This window comes from Rhinopithecus roxellana, chromosome 8 (assembly GCF_007565055.1).
Source record: "Rhinopithecus roxellana isolate Shanxi Qingling chromosome 8, ASM756505v1, whole genome shotgun sequence".
In the NCBI taxonomy this organism is placed as follows: Eukaryota; Metazoa; Chordata; class Mammalia; order Primates; family Cercopithecidae; genus Rhinopithecus; species Rhinopithecus roxellana.
In genome coordinates, this window is record NC_044556.1 from 135,712,469 (window position 1) to 135,730,553 (window position 18,085).

The 18,085-nt window shown below is 40.1% G+C and overlaps 1 long non-coding RNA gene across 1 annotated transcript in view; it reads right to left on the reverse strand.

The window, feature by feature from the left end:
- LOC104664439 overlaps positions 1 to 18,085 on the reverse strand; it is a 69,370-nt gene that overhangs the window by 10,102 nt on the left and 41,183 nt on the right. The gene's annotated exons all lie outside the window — the stretch shown is intronic.

The following is an 18,085-nucleotide window of genomic DNA, read 5'->3' on the forward strand; positions in this document are numbered from 1 at the left end:
GAAAGGGGTAAATGGAGCCTACTCTGAAACTATCCAACGTACAAAAACAGAACATGTGGTTTAAAAGATACATGATTTGACAAGTTGGAAATCAGATAAAAGTCCAAGGAAAAGACATAATTTCTGAACAGATTCTAATATCTGAAAGAAATGGTTTCATTCTTGAGCAATTTCTTATTTCATAAACTATTAGTGTAATTATTTATGTAAGCAAAAAAATTGATTTTATACTTCTCCCTTCCTTTTTCTTTGATACGTACACATAACTGCAGCATATGACAGAGTAAAATTTTCGCATTTTTTTCTTTACAATTTACCACAAAGGAAATGTTGTTTGGGCAACTTATGATGTGCAAAGATAGAGCCAACTCACTACTGCCTGTTGCCTCACATTTAAGTATCATTTATTTCTAAAGATTATGAAATACTTAGTTCATCCTAATGCCTCTTTCACGTTATTCATCAGTATTTTAATACAGAATAAGAAAAGCAAAACAGAATTAATATATTTTAAGGGCAAGATGACTGACCTCAGGATGACTGATTCTCTTTTATGAGAATGCTGTAAGAAAGTAAGTGGGGAATGAACCGGAGGAGGAGAACAAGGCATCACAGGATGTCTTCAGACCCCTGTGGCATTTTAGTCTGTACAAAAAAGACCTAACCCAGTGCTTCACATGTAGGTGATTAATTTGTCCCCTTCCATTACCTGCCAGACTTTGCAACCATAATTTTCAGATTTTTTACCTTCTATGATCTCTTAAAGCTTCCATTTTCTAATTAGTCAATCTAAAAGCATTACAATGACAAAATGGTAAAAAGTCTGGAAATCATATTATATGAAAAGGGGAGCATGCATTTGAAGAACTGTCACATAGAAAAGGAATTTCACTTTTTCTGTGTGACTTTCATAGAACTAACTATGACCAGTGGGTAGTAGCTATATCATAGTAGATATTCAAGTCCTCAGAGTTGCTAAAAATAGACTCAGCTGCTTTAAGACGTAGAAAGCTAGCCATTTTTGGAGGGGACCTTTTAGGATTTTCACTGCATCAACTATCTCCGATGGCACTTCCCCTTAGGCTGGACATGCTTATGTCTCTTCCTTTAATCCAAGCTCTTCTCCTGGTTACTCAGTAAATACATAATGAATATGTGACTCTCAACAATTCACTTTGAAATCACTTGGTTTGAACGGCAACCTTGTCTATTCATTCAAAAACATTTTTTGAGCATCTACTATGTGCATTGGAGGATATCTGGATGAATAAGACATAGTGATTTCCCCCTTAAGCTCACAGTCTAGTTGGAAGAAAAATATGTAAATGAAAATGGACTTGGCTCAGGCAATGTTATGAAAACAAATGCATACCTGATCAACTTAATTGAAGTTACAGACTATCAGATTTCTATCATTTGGCAAGAGTTCTGCAGCCAGATCCACCAGGTGTTCTTTGAGAGGCCAAGGAGAGGGCTGGGTATCATAGAGCTAAAGGGATTGCCATCTGGAGATGCGAGAGGACATCCGTACGTGAATGAATGAGCCAAGCAAGATCACGAGGAAAAGCCACAGTTCTGGTTCTCACTACCAGCCTTTCCTTGCTAGGAACCGTCTTTTCCTTTGTCTAGAGATTCTCATGGTTTCATTTTTCTCCTCGGGCCTCATCTCTTTCCACTTCAAACTCTGTTTCATATTGGTTTGCTGTCAAACTGGTTTCTTCTTAAATTCACAGTGCATATGTAGTTTCAGAGCTTTCAATTCTTCAGTCTCCAATTGTTTCAAGTTCAGACTTTCCGCTTGGCTTCACAAACACAGTTAGCTATTATATGATTACTTAGTTACTTATTTTCCTATTTCCAATTTTACGAATCCAGGCAAATGCATGAAATGTTGGAGATGAGAGGCTCCTCCAATGTTACATTTTCTGTTAACCAGTTCATTGAATGCCTATTCCTTCCCTGCACCAAATGTTCTAGTCAAAGTGTTCTCTGCAGCTTCAGTGAGAGTGGTTTTATGGACCACTTTGGATTTAAGAAGAAGAGAAAATACATTCTTGGCTGAGTATGGCCTGGAAGACTTTTCTCTCATTACTGTGATGCTACTCTCCCTCTAGTTATTTCTGGTTTCCAATTAATAAATGTCCCTGAGCTATAGTCCTCCTGCAACAAAATGTAATTTTACTATTCTATCTTTTTCAGCCTCCTCCTACATAAGCAGGCTGGGTATGACTATTTTCATAAAGGAAGAACATTAGGGAATTGATCTAGTGTGTATGTTCATGAGACACAGAAGAGTCATGGGAGAGAGATCAAGATGAAGGAATAAGAGATATACAAGAAGTAAAACTCAGTCTTCTCCATTTGTGACCACAAGTTTTAGTTTCTTTTTAGCCTCAAATTTCCTTCCATTTAATCTCTAATTGTTCTGACATTCAGAACACAAGACATTGAAGTGAGTTTTGTCTCACGAACCTTGACTTCTGACTCTGAAGTCTGAGTGTCTGACTCCACGTACACAGCAGGCAACCTGTGACACACCTAAGCCACGTGATACTATCAGATCGCATCACAGTCAAGTGAAAAACAGGTAAAGCCTAAAGTCTGTCAGTGGAATCATAAAAAATAGCCTCAGGTCAGTTTCCAAAAGCATTTGACTTAAGAGGGGGGAAAAAAAGGCTGTATTCTGATTTTATAATCTAGCCAGTTATTCATTCGCCAGAAATGTGTTATTTTCCAGTGACGCAAGGCTTGCTTACTTTATCAAGTTATTCCATTACTGCCTTGGAATGACTGGGGGTGGAATGGAGTAGTATGGAAAACAAAGCAAAAAAACATGTTTTCAAACTCTCTCCAACTCATTTAAAATTTCCATTTAGTCGAACAGGCATTTGTTTGGTTATTCCTTTCCAAGTCTTGAGATCGTTTAAGTGCCTATACTCTTCGAAACTTCTCCTCCATCTTTTCCTTTTCATTTAGAATTAAATTCTACTGTCATTTATTGTTCATCTTCTGCACACCAAACTTGGCATCTCTGCTGATTTTCTGTTTCCATAGGAATGAAAGTGCCCTTGAGAAAATATCACCTTCAAACCTTATGTTCGTGGAAGGCTTAGATCCCAAATTTACTTAGACCTCTTGGGCTCAAGATCACATAGATTTTTTTTTCCCTCAGTAAGTAGCTCATTCTAGAGGTGGATAATACAGAATTACATGTTTTAAATAATGAAATATGACCAGCTCCAGACTGACTAAGAGAAAATTTTGACATGGATAATCTCAAACTCAAACTGTATAATGAAAATTATGCAGAACATTTAAATCATGCATGAACTAATCATCTTTCTAAACTTATCCAACACTTTCTGCTAACTCCTGATTATGTGGGAGTTGCTGATCTGTTTTTCAGATTCTCCAGGAGTCTCCTAAGGTCATGTTCTGTCCTCGTGTTCATATTTCTGTGCTTAAACGGAAGCCCAGGTTCCAGGCTTCTACTTCCAAAAGGAGTAGGAAAAAATCGTCTGAGTCCCTTGAATCACGAGACCATGGTAAAAGCCAGCTCTACCCTGGATCAGATTAAGTGGCAGCTAAACTGCCTGACTTTGTAAATCTTCCTGAAATCACTACTTCAACTTGGTCTGAAAATCCCCGCCAGCATATTCTACATGCAGATGATTGTCTCTAGAAGACCATTGTTAAAACCGTGAGGCAGGGCCGGGATTGCTCATCTTTATGTGGTCTACACAGAGCACCTGGCTCAGGCTTTGTACGTGTTTGTCAAATGGATGGATATTTCTTGTAGAAGAGAGGCCCTGACTTAGTTTGCCTAATTAGAGAGGGTGAGGCTTGAGGAAGACATTCATGATAGGCAAATGGTAATGAAATGGAAGGAATTGTGCTGTACATTTGAATGCGAGTGCTAAGAACCCCACTAGAAATACCAAATCAGGATCTTTGGAGAGTTGGGCTCAAGAGTACGCATTTTTGTTAAACTCCACAGGAAATTTTGAAACACAGCTATGGCTGGAAATTCTTCCAACAAAAGAAAGTTTCCTTGAGTTTAGTGCTCTCTGGATAGGTGTGAAGACAATAGGTACTTATGAAATGCCTGCTTGACTGGATGAATAAATAAATCAAGGTCCAGGTAGAAGCTGAGTCCTTAATTACAGTTATGTACCTGCTGCCCTTATTTTATCCAGGCCCAAACCTCCATAGCAACACTACCTATTCCTCAGCTATAATCTGGAGGATAAAGGGGAAACCAGAAAGAGCAATGAGAAGACAAGTAAAAGATGATGATTAAAAATAGAATTTCAGGATGCTTTGGGTTACATCTGGTCTCCTCATGCTCCCCCAAAAAAGAGGCAGATTGGCATCCCATCTCCTCCAGTCAGCTTACAGCATATGCATGATCAAAAGTAATTTATGGCTCCTTTTCAGGCTCAGCTCCGAAGCAGAGAAGCTGACATTAAAATGGTTCATGTGACAGAAATGTGGCCTTGGAGGACCCTCAGAGGAGTTCCACATGAGATCAGCTGTCTTTCATTAATCAAAAATTGGCTGTAGTTCACTCCTCTATTTGGAACAAGTCTAGCCTTCCATCAAAATGGCAGAATGGTGAGTTCACAGATAAGGGTTTAGCATGAAACTTGGTACACACTTGTTATTGCAATCTCAGGCTGTAAAATGAAATGTCTTAAAGGCCTGATCAGCCTCATCATTTGCAGTACCACATTTAGCATATCTTTGTGCATTTTCTTTTATTCTTGATTGCTCCCCTCCTTCTTCCAATGCAAATGAGTGGCTGGTGCTCAGTGAGTTGTGTCCTTAATGCATTCAGCTGAAATCTCCAATTATAGTCAGGACTGGGGACAGTCGTTAAGAAAAAAAAAAAAAAAAAAAAAACACTGGCAGAGGGGAAAACTTGACATTCATACCATTGAGCTAAACACTGTGGTAAGTACTCTGCACCACAGAAATCCATTGAGATAGCCACTATTATCTCCATCTTGTAGATGAAGATAGTGAGGTTCCAAGATGTCAAGAGATTTTCCTAAATGTACATGTGCAATAATATAGAGGCATAGAAGGTAAAGAGGTGGAGGGGAAGGAAGGCAAAGTGGGAGGAAGTCAGCCAAAGAAGCTAGTGGAGTAGTGTTCTGGGCAGAAGAAATATTTTAGAGGGAGAGAGCATTTGGGGAACTGAAATGTTGAAATTCAGGGAGAGGAGTAACAGGAGATGGGCTTCCAGAAAGAAGGAGGCGTTGGGAGGGAGGTGCCTCCTAAGGATCCTTGAGAGATATGTTAATGAGCCTGGACTGCATTCTAGGGAAGTTATATGGTTTGAAGTGGGGAAATGACATGGCGAGATTTGTGTTTCACAAGGATTACATTGAATGCAGCATAGAGAATAGAGGCAACATGGAGGAAAGGTGACCACTGGTTGTGGTAGCCTTGACAAATGACAAAGCCTGGTATGGTACAGTAGTAGTGGGGAACAGAGATACACATCAGAAGTAGAATAACACAGGGTTTAGTGACAGACTCTATGTGGGAGATAAGAGGACATGATAAATCCTAACTGATGATGAGCATGGATCTTCAAGGAAAGATATGGTGGGAGAATGAAGCGTGGGGGTTTTCTGGAGCTTGGAACCAGTTCTTACTCTGGTTCTGTATTCTAACTTTTCTAGACTAAAAACTCCAGAAGGGTAGAAATCTTGAAGTCTAATTTCTCCCTACTCATTTGATATGTGAAAGAACCCAGAGAAGAGTTGAGTTTGAATGTCAGCTCTGTAATTTAATAACTTTGATATAGTATGAAAAAGATCCCTAATGTCTAATCAGAGCCCACTACATTTTGGGCTCTAGGAAGACAACAGTGAGCGAGAATGAAAAATCTTTACCTTTATGAAACTCTAGTTCTGAAGACAGACAATAAGGAAATACAGAAACACCAGATAATTACAAACTGTGATAAATGCCATTAAAGAAATAAAAAAAAGGATGATGAGATAGAGCTAAAGAATGAGAATTAGTCAGCCACTAAGAAACTCGGGGAAGAACATTCCAGGCAAGTGCAAAGCCTGCAAGTGTGAAAGGGCATGGTGGGACAAGTAACAGGAACTCCAGGCTGTAAAGAGATTAAGTTTTATTCTAAGAGCAAGAGAAGCCATTCATGCATTTTAAGCAAAGGAAACAACAGATCCAGATTTACATTTTCATAATATCATTCTAGCTGTTGAATGGAGATCATGAATTAGAGATAAAGTGAAAAGAGAGAGACTAGCTAGGAGACTATTGTAGTTGTCCAAGAAAAATAAAAGTGTCTTAAATAATAATAGTTAATGCATAGAAACTTTTTTTTTCTTTTTTTGAGATGGAACCTCACTTTGTCACCCAGGCTGGAGTGCAGTGGTGTGATCTCGGCTCACTGCAACCCCCACCTCCTGGGTTCAAGTGATTCTCCTGCCTCAGCCTCCTGAGTAGCTGGGACTACAGGTGCCTGCTATCCCACCCGGCTGATATTTATATTTTTCTAGAGACATGGTTCTGCCATGTTGGCCAGGCTGGTCTTGAACTCCTGACCTCAGTTGATCCGATTGCCTCGGCCTCCCAAAGTGCTGGAATTACAGACATAAACCACGACACCCAGCCTCATAGAAACTCTTTATAGACTTGTAAGCAATTTTTCATGGATTATTTATTTGAGGCAAGTTTTGGACAAAAAGCACTACAAATACATTACCTAATTTACAGTTTTCCATCATAATATTTTTAAAATTTTCATAATATAGAAATATTGAAATAATCATAGTATTAGGCCATGTACCTACCACCAAGATTCTTTAATCAACCTTTTACCATTCTTGGTTTGCCACAAATGTATCCCTCTACTCATCTCTCTATCAATCCACTTTATTTTTTAATGAATTTCAAAGTAAATGCAAGCATCAATACACTTCACTTCTAAACACTTCAACATGAATACAATTAACTAGGGATCCTTTTTTTTATTATTTCTCTTTTATTCTTCTGTCATCAAACATACATACTGTAAATGCACAAATTTACATATACCATTCAGTGAGTTTGACAAACACACGCACTCAAGTATGATCCAGTCTGTTTTACTCCTCTCCTTTGGGAACTCTAGTGACACTTTGTGAGAATTTTTCATATTGTCCCACAGGTCCCTAAGGCTCTGGCATTTTGTTCAATCTTTTTTCTCTCTATTCTTCAGTTTGGATAATCTATTGATCTACCTTCAAGTTTACATTCTTCTATCTCCAATCTGCTGTTAATCTCACCCAGTGATATATATATTTTTAAATTTCAGTTTTGTGTTTTTCAGCTCTAGAATTTCTTTTGGTTGTTTGTTACAGTTCATGTTACTCTGTCAAATTTTCCTGCTTTTTTATTTATAATAAAGATATTTTCCTTGCTATATTGTGCATAGTTATAATAGTGGCTTTAAAATCCTTCTCTGCTAATTTTAACATCTGAATCTGTAGTCTCTGTTGAATGCCTTTTCTTTCAAATATGATTCATATTTTTCTGTTTCTTTGTACCCGTGTGTACCCATTGTTTAGCTTCCACTTGTAAGTAAGAACATGTGGTATCTGATTTTTTGTTTGAGTTATCTCACTTAGGATAATGGCCTCCAGCTCCACCCATATTGTTGCAAAAAACATGATTTTATTCTTTTCTATGGCTGAGTAGTATTCCATGACATATATATATGTACCACATTTTCTTTTTTTTTTTTCGTCAAGTTTTAAGTTCTGGGGTACATGTGCAGGATGTGCAGGTTTGTTACACAGGTAAACATGTGCCATGTGGTTTGCTGCACAAATAAGTTCATTACCTAGGTATTAAGCCCAGCATCCATTAGCTATTCTTCCTGATGTTCTCTGTCCCCCTGCACCCCCACCAACAGGCCCCAGTGTGTATTGTTCACTACCATGTGTCCATGTGTTCTCATCATTCAGCTCCCACTTATAAGTGAGAACATTCAGTGTTTCATTTTCTGTTCCTGTGTTAGTTTGCTAAGGATAGCAGCTTCCAGCTCCATCCATGCCCCCGCAAAGAACATCGCCTCATTCCTTTTGATGGCTGTATCGTATTCCATGGTATATATACTACATTTTCTTTATCCAGTCTATCACTGATGGGCATTTGTGTTGACTCCATGTCTTTGCTATTGTGAATAGTGCCGCAATGAACATATGCATGCATGTGTCTTTATAGTAGAATGATTTATATTCCTTTGGGTATATACCCAGTAATGAGATTGCTGGGTCAAACAGTATTGTTGCCTCTAGATCTTTGAGGAATCACCACACTGTCTTACACAATGAGTAAACTATTTTACACTCCCACCAATGGTGTAAAAGCATTCCTTTATCTCCACAACCTCACCAGCATCTGTTTTTTCTTGACTTTTTAATAATCGCCATTCTGACTGGTGTGAGATGGTACCTCATTGTAGTTTTGATTTGCATTTATCTAATAATCGGTGATGTTGAGTTTTTCATACATTTCTTGACCACATGAATGTCTTCTTTTGAGAATTGTCTGTTCATGTCCTTTGCCCACTTTTTAATGGGATTGTTCATTTGTTTCTTGTAAATTTGTTTAAGTTCCTTGTAGTTTCTGGATATCAGACCTTTGTCAGATAGATAGATTGCAAAAATTTTCTCCCATTCTGTAGGTGGTCTGTTCACTCTGATAATAGTTTCTTTGGCTGTGCAGAAGCTCTTTAGTTTAATTAGATCCCATTTGTCAATTTTTGCTTTTGTTGCAATTGCTTTGGGCATTTTTGTCATGAAATCTTTGCCTATGCCTATGTACTGAATGGACTGCCTAGATTTTCTTCTAGGACTTTTATACTTTTGGGTTTTACATTTAAGACTTTAGTCTGTCTTGAATTATGTTGCAGGAAGTCAGGGACCCCAAATGGAGGAACCAGCTGGAGCCGCAGCAGAGGAACATAAATTGTAAAGATTTCATTTTAATATGGACATACATCAGTTCCCAAATACTTTTAGAATTTATTACACCTGTCTTTACTTCAGTCTCTGAACATAAATTGTGAAGATTTCATGGACATTTGCTAGTTCCCAAATAATACTTTCATAATTTCTTACGCCTGTCTTTACTTCAATCACTGAACACAAATTGTGAAGATTACATTTTAATATGGACATTTGTCAATTCCAAAATTAATACTTTTGTAAGTTTTTATGACTGTCTTTAATCTCTTAATTACGTTATCTTCGTAAGCTGAGAATGTACGTCACCTCAGGACCACTATTGTGTTAACTGTACAAATTGATTGTAAAATATGTGTGTTTGAATAATATGAAATCAGTGCATCTTGAAAAATAACAGAATAACAGTGATTTTCAGGGAACGAGGGAAGACAACCATAATGTCTGACTGCCTGTGGGGTCAGGTAGAATAGAGCCATATTTTTCTTGTGGCAGACAGCCTATCAACGGACATGCAAGTAGGGAAGATATCGCTAAATTCTTTTCCTAGCAATGAATATTAATAATTAAGACCCTGGGAAAGGAATGCATTCCTGCGGGGAGGTCTATAAATGGCCACTCTGGGACTGTCTTATGCAGTTGAGATAAGGGCTGAAATACGCCCTGGTCTCCTGCAGTACCCTCAGGCTTACTGGGGTGGGGAAAAAGGCCCACTCTGGTAAATTTAAGATTAGACCGGTTCTCTACTCTCAAACCCTGTTTTCTGTTGTTTAAGATGTTTATCAAGACAATACATACACAGCTGAACATAGACCCTTATCAGTAGTTCTGAATTTGCCTTTGTCCTGTTTCCTCAGAAGCATGTGATTTTTGCCCTTTGAAACATGTGATCTTGTGACTTACTCGTTGTTCTTGCACCCTCTCCCCTTTTGAAATCCTTAATAAAACTTGCTGGCTTTAAGGCTCAGGTAGGCATCACGGTCCTACCAATATGTGATGTCACCCCTGGAGACCCAGCTGTAAAATTCCTCTCTTTGTAGTCTTTCTCTTTATTTCTAGCCTGATGACACTTAACGGAAAATAGAAAGAATCTGTGTTGAAATACTGGAGGCGGGTTCCCCTGATAGAATTAATCTATGTATAAAGTGTAAGGAAGGGCTCTAGTTTTAATTTTCTGTACGTGGCTAGCCAGCTCTCCTAGCACCATTTATTAAATAGGAAATCCTTTCCCCATTGCTTGTTTTTGTCAGGTTTGTCAAAGATCAGATGGTTGCAGGTATGTGTCTTATTTGGGAGTTCTCTATTCTGTCCCATTGGTCTATGTATCTGTTTTTGTACCAGTACCTGCTGTTTTGGTTACTGAAGCCTTATAGTACAGTTTGAAGTCAGGTGCATGATGCCTCCAGCTTTGTTCTTTTTGCTTAGGATTTTCTTGGCTATTCAGGCTCTTTTTTGGTTCTAGAGGAATTTTAAAATAGTTTTCTCTAATTCTGTGAAGAACATCAATGGTAGTTTAACGGGAATAGGATTGAATCTATTCATTACTTTGGGCAGTGTGGCCATTTTCATGATATTGATTCTTCCTACCCATGAGCATGGAATGCTTTTCCATTTGTTTGTGTCCTCTCTGATTTCCTTAACAGTGGTTTGTAGTTCTCCTTGAGGTTCTCCACTTCCCTTGTCAGTTATATTCCTAGGCATTTTATTGTCTTTGTAGCAATTGTGAATGGGAATTCATTCATGATTTGGCTTTCTGCCTGCCTGTTGTTGGTGGATAGGAATGCTAGCAATTTTTGCACATTGATTTTGTATCCTGAGATTTTGCTGAAGTTGTTTATCAGCTTAAGAGGCCTCTGGGCTGAGATAATGGGGTTTTCTAGATACAGGATCATGTCATCTGCAAACAAGGATAATTTGACTTCCTATCTTCCTATTTGAATACCCTTAATTTCTTTCTCTTGTCTTATTGTCCTGGCCAGAACTTCCAATACTATGTTGAATAGGAGTGGTTGAAAGAGGGCATTCTTGTCTTGTGCCAGGCTTCAAGAGGAATGATTCTAGATTTTGCCTATTCAGTATGATATTGCCTGTGGGTTTGTCATATATGGCTTTTATTATTTTCAGGTATGTTCCTTCAATACCTAGTTTATTGAGAATTTTTAACAAGAAAGGAAGTTGAAGTTTATCGAAGGCTTTTCTGCGTCTATTGAGATAATCATGTGGTTTTTGTCTTTAGTTCTATTTATGTGATGAATCACATTTATTAATTTGTGTCTGTTGAACCAACCTTGCATCCTGGGGATGAAGCCAACTTGATTGTGGTGGATAAGCTTTTTGATGTGCTGCTGGATTTGGTTTGCCAGTATTTTATTGAAGATTTTTGCATTGATTTCATCAGGGATATTGGTCTGAAGTGTTTTTGTCATTGTTGTATCTCTGCCAGATTTTGGTATCAGGATGATGTTTGTCTCATAGAGTGAGGTAGGGAGGAGTCCCTTCTTTTCAATGGTTTGGAATAGTTTCAGTAGAAATGGTAGCAACTCTTCTTTGCACCTCTAGTAGAATTCAACTGTAAATCCGTCTGGTCCTGGGCTTTTCTTGGTTGTTAGGCTATTTATTACTGCCTCAATTTTAGAACTTGTTATTGGTCCATTCAGGAATTCAGTTTCTTCCTGGTTTAGCCTTGGGAGGGTGTATGCATCCAGGAATTTATCCATTTCTTCTAGATTTTCCAGTTTATGTGCATAGAAGTCTTTATAGTATTCTCTAATGGTTGTTTTTATTTTTGTGGGGTCAGTGGTGACATCCCCCTTATCATTTCTGATTGTGTCATTTGATTCTTCTCTTTTCTTTATTGGTTATTCCTTGTCTTCTGCTAGCTTTGGAGTTTGGGGTTGGTTCTCTAGTTCTTTTAGTTGTAATGTTAGTTTGTTGATTTGAGATCTTTCTGTCTTTTCGATGTGGGCATTTGGTGCTATAAATTTTCCTCTAAACGCTGCTTTAGCTGTATCCTAGAGATTCTGGTACATTGTGCCTTTGTTCTTATTAGTTTCAAATGACTTCTTCTTCTTCTTCTTCTTTTTTTTTTTTTTTTTTTTTTTTTGAGAGATGGAGTTGCCCAGGCTGGAGTGCAATGGTGTGATCTCGGCTCACTGCAGCCTCTGCCTTCTGGGTTCAAGTGATTCTCCTGCCTCAGCTTCAGAGTAGGTGGGATTACAGGCACACACCACCATGCCTGGCTAATTTCTGTATTTTTAGTAGAGATGGGATGTCACTAGTATTTTTAGGGTTTGTTTGTATTTTTAGTAGAGATGGGGTGGTCAGGCTGGTCTTGAACTCTTGACCTCAGGTGATTCACACACCTCAGCCTCCCAAAGTGCTGGGATTACAGGCATGAGCCACCACGCCCAGCTCAAAGAACTTCTTGAGATCTAATTTAATTAATTTTCAAAGAATTTATTGAGATTTTGAGATCTAATTTGATTGCGTTGTGGTCTGAGAGACTGTTTGTTATGATTTTACTTCTTTTGTATTTGCTGAGGAGTGTTTTACTTCCAATTATGTGATCAATTTTAGACTAAGTGCTATGTCTATGAGAATGTATATTCTTTTGTTTCTGGGTGTAAAGTTCTGTGGATATCGATCAAGTCTACTTGATCCAGAGCTGAGTTCAGGTCTTGAATATCTTTGTTAATTTTCAGTCTCAATGATCTGTCTATTTTCAGTTGGTGTCAAAGTCTCCCACTATTATTGTGTGGGAGTCTAAGTCTCTTTGTAGGTCTCTAAGAACTTGCTTTATGAATCTGGGTGCTCCTATATTGGTTGCATATATATTTAGGATAGTTAGCTCTTCTTATTGAATTGATCCCTCTACCATTATGTAATGGCCTTTGTCTTTTTAAATCTTTGTTGGCTTAAAGTCTGTTTTGTCAGAAACTAGAATTATGACCAATGCTTTTTTCTGTTTTCCATTTTCTTGGTGCATTTTCCTCCATCCCTTTATTTTGAGCCAATATGTGCCTTTGACCATGAGATAGGTCTCTTGAAGACAGCATACCAATGGGCCTTGGCTTTCTATTCAGCTTGCTATTCTGTGTCTTTTAATTGGGGCATTTAGCCCATTGACATTTAAGGTTAATATTGTTATGTGTGAATTTGATCTTGTCATCATGATGCTACTTGGTTATTTTGAAGACTTTTTTATGTGGTTTCTTCATAGTGTCACTGGTCTGTGTACTTCAGTGTGTTTTTGTAGTGGCTGGTAAGGTTTTTTTTTTTTTATCATTTCCATATTTAATGCTTCCTTCAGCAGCTCTTGCATGGCAGGCCTGCTGGTAATGAATTCCCTCAACATTTGCTTGTCTGAAAAGGATCTTATTTCTCCTTTGCTTATGAAGCTTAGTTTGGCTGGATATGAAATTCTAGGTTGAAAATTGTTTTCTTTAAGAATGTTGAATATTGGCCCCCAGTCTCTTCTGGCTAGTGGGGTTTCTGCTGAGAGATCTGCTGTTATTCTGATGGGCTTCCCTTTGTAGGTGACCTGGACTTTCTCTCTGGCTGCCCTTAACATGTTTTGTTTCATTATGACCTTGGAGAATTTGATGATCATGTGTCTTGGGGTTGATCCTTTTGTACAGTGTCATACTGAGGTCCTTTGAATTTCCTGAATTTGAATATTGGCCTGTCTTGCTCGGTTGGGGAAGTTCTCCTGGAGGATATCCTGAAGTGTGTTTCCTAACTTGGTTCCATTCTTCCCATCTCTTTCAGGTACCCCAGTCAGTTGTAGGTTCAAACTTTTTACATAGTCTCATGTTTCAGAGAGGTTTTGTTTGTTCCTTTTCATTCCTTTTTCTCCATTCTTGTATGCTGGTCTTATTTCAGAAAGATAGTCTTCAAGCTCTGAGATTCTTTCCTCCACTTGGTCTATTCTGCTATTGATACTTGTGATTGCATTGTGAATCTCTCATGTTGTGTCAGGTCAGTTACACTCCTCTCTATACTGGCTATTCTGGTTATCATTTCCCATATTGTTTTATCATGATTCTTAGCTTCTTTGCATTGGGTTAGAATATGCTCCTTTAGCAAAGTTCATTATTACCTACCTTCTGAAGCCTACATCTGTTGATTCAGCCATCTCAGCCGCAGCCCAGTTCTGTGCCCTTGCTGGAGAGGTGTTGCAGTCATTTGGAGGAGAAGAGGCGTTCTGGCTTTTTAAGGTTTCAATGTTTTTGCATTGATTTTTTTCTCATCTTTATGGGCTTATCTTCCTTCAATCTTTGAGGTTGCTTATCTTTGAATGGGGTCTTTTGGGGGTCTTTTTTGTTGATGCTGTTGTTGTTGTTGCTTTTTATTTGTTTATTTTTCTTTTGTCAGGCTATTCTTCCATAGGGCTGTTGTGGTTTGCTGGGGTCCCACTCCAGACTGTAGTCACTTTGGTCCCTCCTGTACCTGAAGGTATCATCAGTGAAAGCTGCAAAACAGCAAAAATGGCAGCCTGCTCCTTCCTCTGGGAGCTCTATTCCAGGGGGGCACCAACGTGATACCGCCTGAATGCTCCTGTAGGAGATGTCTGGAGACCTCTGTTGGGAGGTCTCACCCAGTCAGGAGAAATGGGATGTGGGACCCACTTGAAGAAGTGGTCTGGCATCCCCTTGGCAAAGTGGGTGTACTGTTCTGGGGGGAATACGCCTTGACCAGACCACCCAGGCTCTCTGGAGCCAGCAGGCTAGAAAGGCTAAGTTGACTGAACCACAGAGACTGCAGCCACCCTTCCCCTTAGAAGCTCCATCCCAGGGAGAGATCAGAGTTCTGGTCCAGACTGCCTGGACTCCCTGGAGCTGGCAGGCTGGAACGGTCAATTCGAACCACAGAGATGGAGTTCCCTCTAGCTGGGAACTTGGTCCATCTCAGGCATTCTCCAGCCTGCTGGTGCTGGCAAGCTGGAATTCCAAGCCAGTAGGTATTAACTTGTGAGGTGTTGTGGGAATGGGACCTGCCGAATGACACTGCTTGGCTCCCTGGATTCAGACTCCTTCCTAGGGGAATGCACAGATGGATATCCCACCTTGCCAGAGTTCCCAGAGCTGGAGTATGCAAAACTCCTAAGTCTCCATGCATGCCCAAACAGCCACTTCCCCAAGACTCTGCATCACTTTGTGCATCAGAACAAAGGCCCTGGTGGCATGGGCTCATGAGGGGATCTCCTGATCTGTAGGTTGCAAAGATCTGTGGGAAAAGCGTGGTTTTCCTGGCAGGGCTACACAATCACCACTTTTCTTGGCTGGGGGTGGGGGCTCCTGTGGCTCCATACAGCTCCTGGGTGGGGCATTGCCCCACCCTGCTTTTCCTTGCTTTCCAGGGGTTGAGCCTTCTGCCTAGTCAATCCCAATGTGAGAACCTGGATACCTCAGTTGAAGGTGAAAAATTCACTCACTGTTTTCATCCCTCTCCACAAGAGCTGTGGACTGCGGCTGCTTCTAATCTGCCATCTTGGCCTGCCCCTCAATTTTTTTCAACTTAACTAAAAAATTATTTTTAAGCAGAAAGTTAACATGGTTGAACATATACTAAAAATCCTTTCTTACCTGAAATGGGTGGCAATTGAAATCTTAAGTTTTTAATTTACCCTTATCTTGGTTGCTCAGAATCTGCCCCACATATGTGTGGTTCAGAGATTTTGGCAGAATATATAAACAGAATTTAGGGCTCCACTTTTGTGTCTCTCTGCTTTCTAGAATTTCTCTCCTCACTTTCCAGCTGCCTTGAACTCTATCTTCAGGTTCTTTCAGCCAGTAAATATTGATTTTCTAGCTGAGTATGCACCGTATGATGTGAGACGGACTGATGAGATGGCCTCCAGATGAAACACTAAAAAACAAGAAACCCTCCCTCTTCTCTTCCTGTAAGTGTCAACTCCCCTAGTTTCTGTCTGCTTTTTGTTTACTCCATAGTGCCTTCATAAAACAGTTTTTGAATACTAAGTCCAGAATTTAGCATAGTTTTCTGCAAAAATGTTTGTCCATTAAGAGTCACTTGGTCATAATCTAAAAACTCCAATTTCTATTCTAAGTAGTTTATACATGTTGACTCATTAATTCTCACTATCCTATCAATACTATGAAATAGGCCATTTTATAGATAAGGAAGATAAGGCACAGAATAATTGAGTAACTTGCCCGAGATCATACAAGTACATAGAGAAACTCCAGAGTGTGATCTTCCAACATTTCTTGAAGTTAGATGTTAGTAGTGGACACACAAATGCCAGGGTCTGACCCACAGACCCAGGCTGCATGACAGCTAGGGCACTGGGCCACACACAGAAAAGAGTTGTGACAGCCATGTGCCCTGACTAGCTGGCCCTGTGGGCATTTGTTCAGCACAGATTTGATGACAAAGACATTGAGTCAACACACGTGTGGATAATTAATCTGGTCACCCTCCCCCAGAGAGAGCAGTCATGCACCCATGCAAGATCAAAGGTCAGTCTTAGGACCATATAAGTAAACAAGCTATTTAGATAAGCTCCCTGACATTCCTTTGTTATTTGCTATTCTGCTATCAACTCAAGGTAAAGAGGATGAGGCTGCCTGCAGCCAAATCTTTTACTGAAGCTATGCAAACCTCCTGCCCTTCCAAGAAGGTTTGTGTCTATTTCCTATAACTTTATAATTTTTCCCACCACCTTGACTGATCCCCCACACAGAAACAGGAGGACAGATGTGAAAACTGGAAGAAATTACAATTTCTCCAAGACATGGAGAGATTAGGTATGAGGGAGTGATGTAAAGGGAAGAATATAAGTGCTTTTTAGGTTTGGGGTTTGAACAATGGAGTAAATGGTGATAAAATGTGTTGATGAAAGAGTCTGTTCCAAGATGGCCAAATAGGGACAGCTCTGGTCTGCAGCTCCCAGTGTGATCAATGCAGAAGATGGGTGATCTCTGCATTTCCAACTGAGGTACCTGGTTCACCTCATTGGGGTTGGTTGGACAGTAGGTGCAGCCCACAAAGGGTAAACCAAAGCAGAGCAGGGCATTACCTCACCCAGGAAGCACAAGGGATCGGGGGATTTCCCTTTCCTAGCCAAGGGAAGCCGTGACAGACTGTACCTGGAAAATTGGTACACTCCAGCTCAAATACTGTGCTTTTCCCACAGTCTTAGCAACCAGTAGACTAGGAGATTCTCTCCCATGCCTGGCTTGGTGGGTCCCACACCCACGGAGCCTTACTCACTGCTAGCAGTCTGAGATCAAACTGCGAGGGTGCAGCCTGGTGGGAGGAAGGGTGTCCACCATTGCTGAGGCTTGAGTAGGTAAACAAAGTGGCTGGGAAGCTCGAACTAGGTGGAGCCCACCACAGCTCAGCAAGGCCTACTGCCTCTATAGACTCCACCACTGTGGTCAGGGCATAGCTGAACAAAAGGCAGCAGACAACTTCTGCAGACTTAAATGTCCCTGTCTGACAGCTCTGAACAGAGCAGTAGTTCTCCCAGCATGGAATGGACACATTCCCTCTTCAAGTGGGTCCCTGACTCCCATGTAGCCTAACTGGGAGACACCTCTCAGTAGGAGCCAAAAGACACCTCATACAGGTGGGTGTCCCTCTGGGATGAAGCTTCCAGAGGAAGGATCAGGCAGCAATATTTGCTGTTCTGCAGCCTCCACTGGTGATACCCAGAACAACAGGGTCTGGAGTGGACCTCCAGCAAACTCCAACAGACCTGCAGCTGAGGGTCCTGACTGTTAGAAGGAAAACTAACAAACGGAAAGGAATAGCATCAACACCAACAAAAAGGACATCCACACCAAAACCCCATCTGTAGGTCACCAACATCAAAGACCAAAGGTAGATAAAACCACAAAGATGGGGAGAAACCAGAGCAGAAAAGCTGAAAATTCTAAAAACCAGAGCACCTCTTTTCCTCCAAAGGATCACAGCTCCTCTCCAGCAATGGAACAAAGCTGGACGGAGAATGATTTTGATGAACTGACAGAAGTAGGCTTCAGAAGGTTGGTAATAACAAACTTCTCTGAGCTAAAGGAGCATGTTCTAACCCATTGCAAGGAAGCTAAAACCCTTAAAAAAGGTTAGAT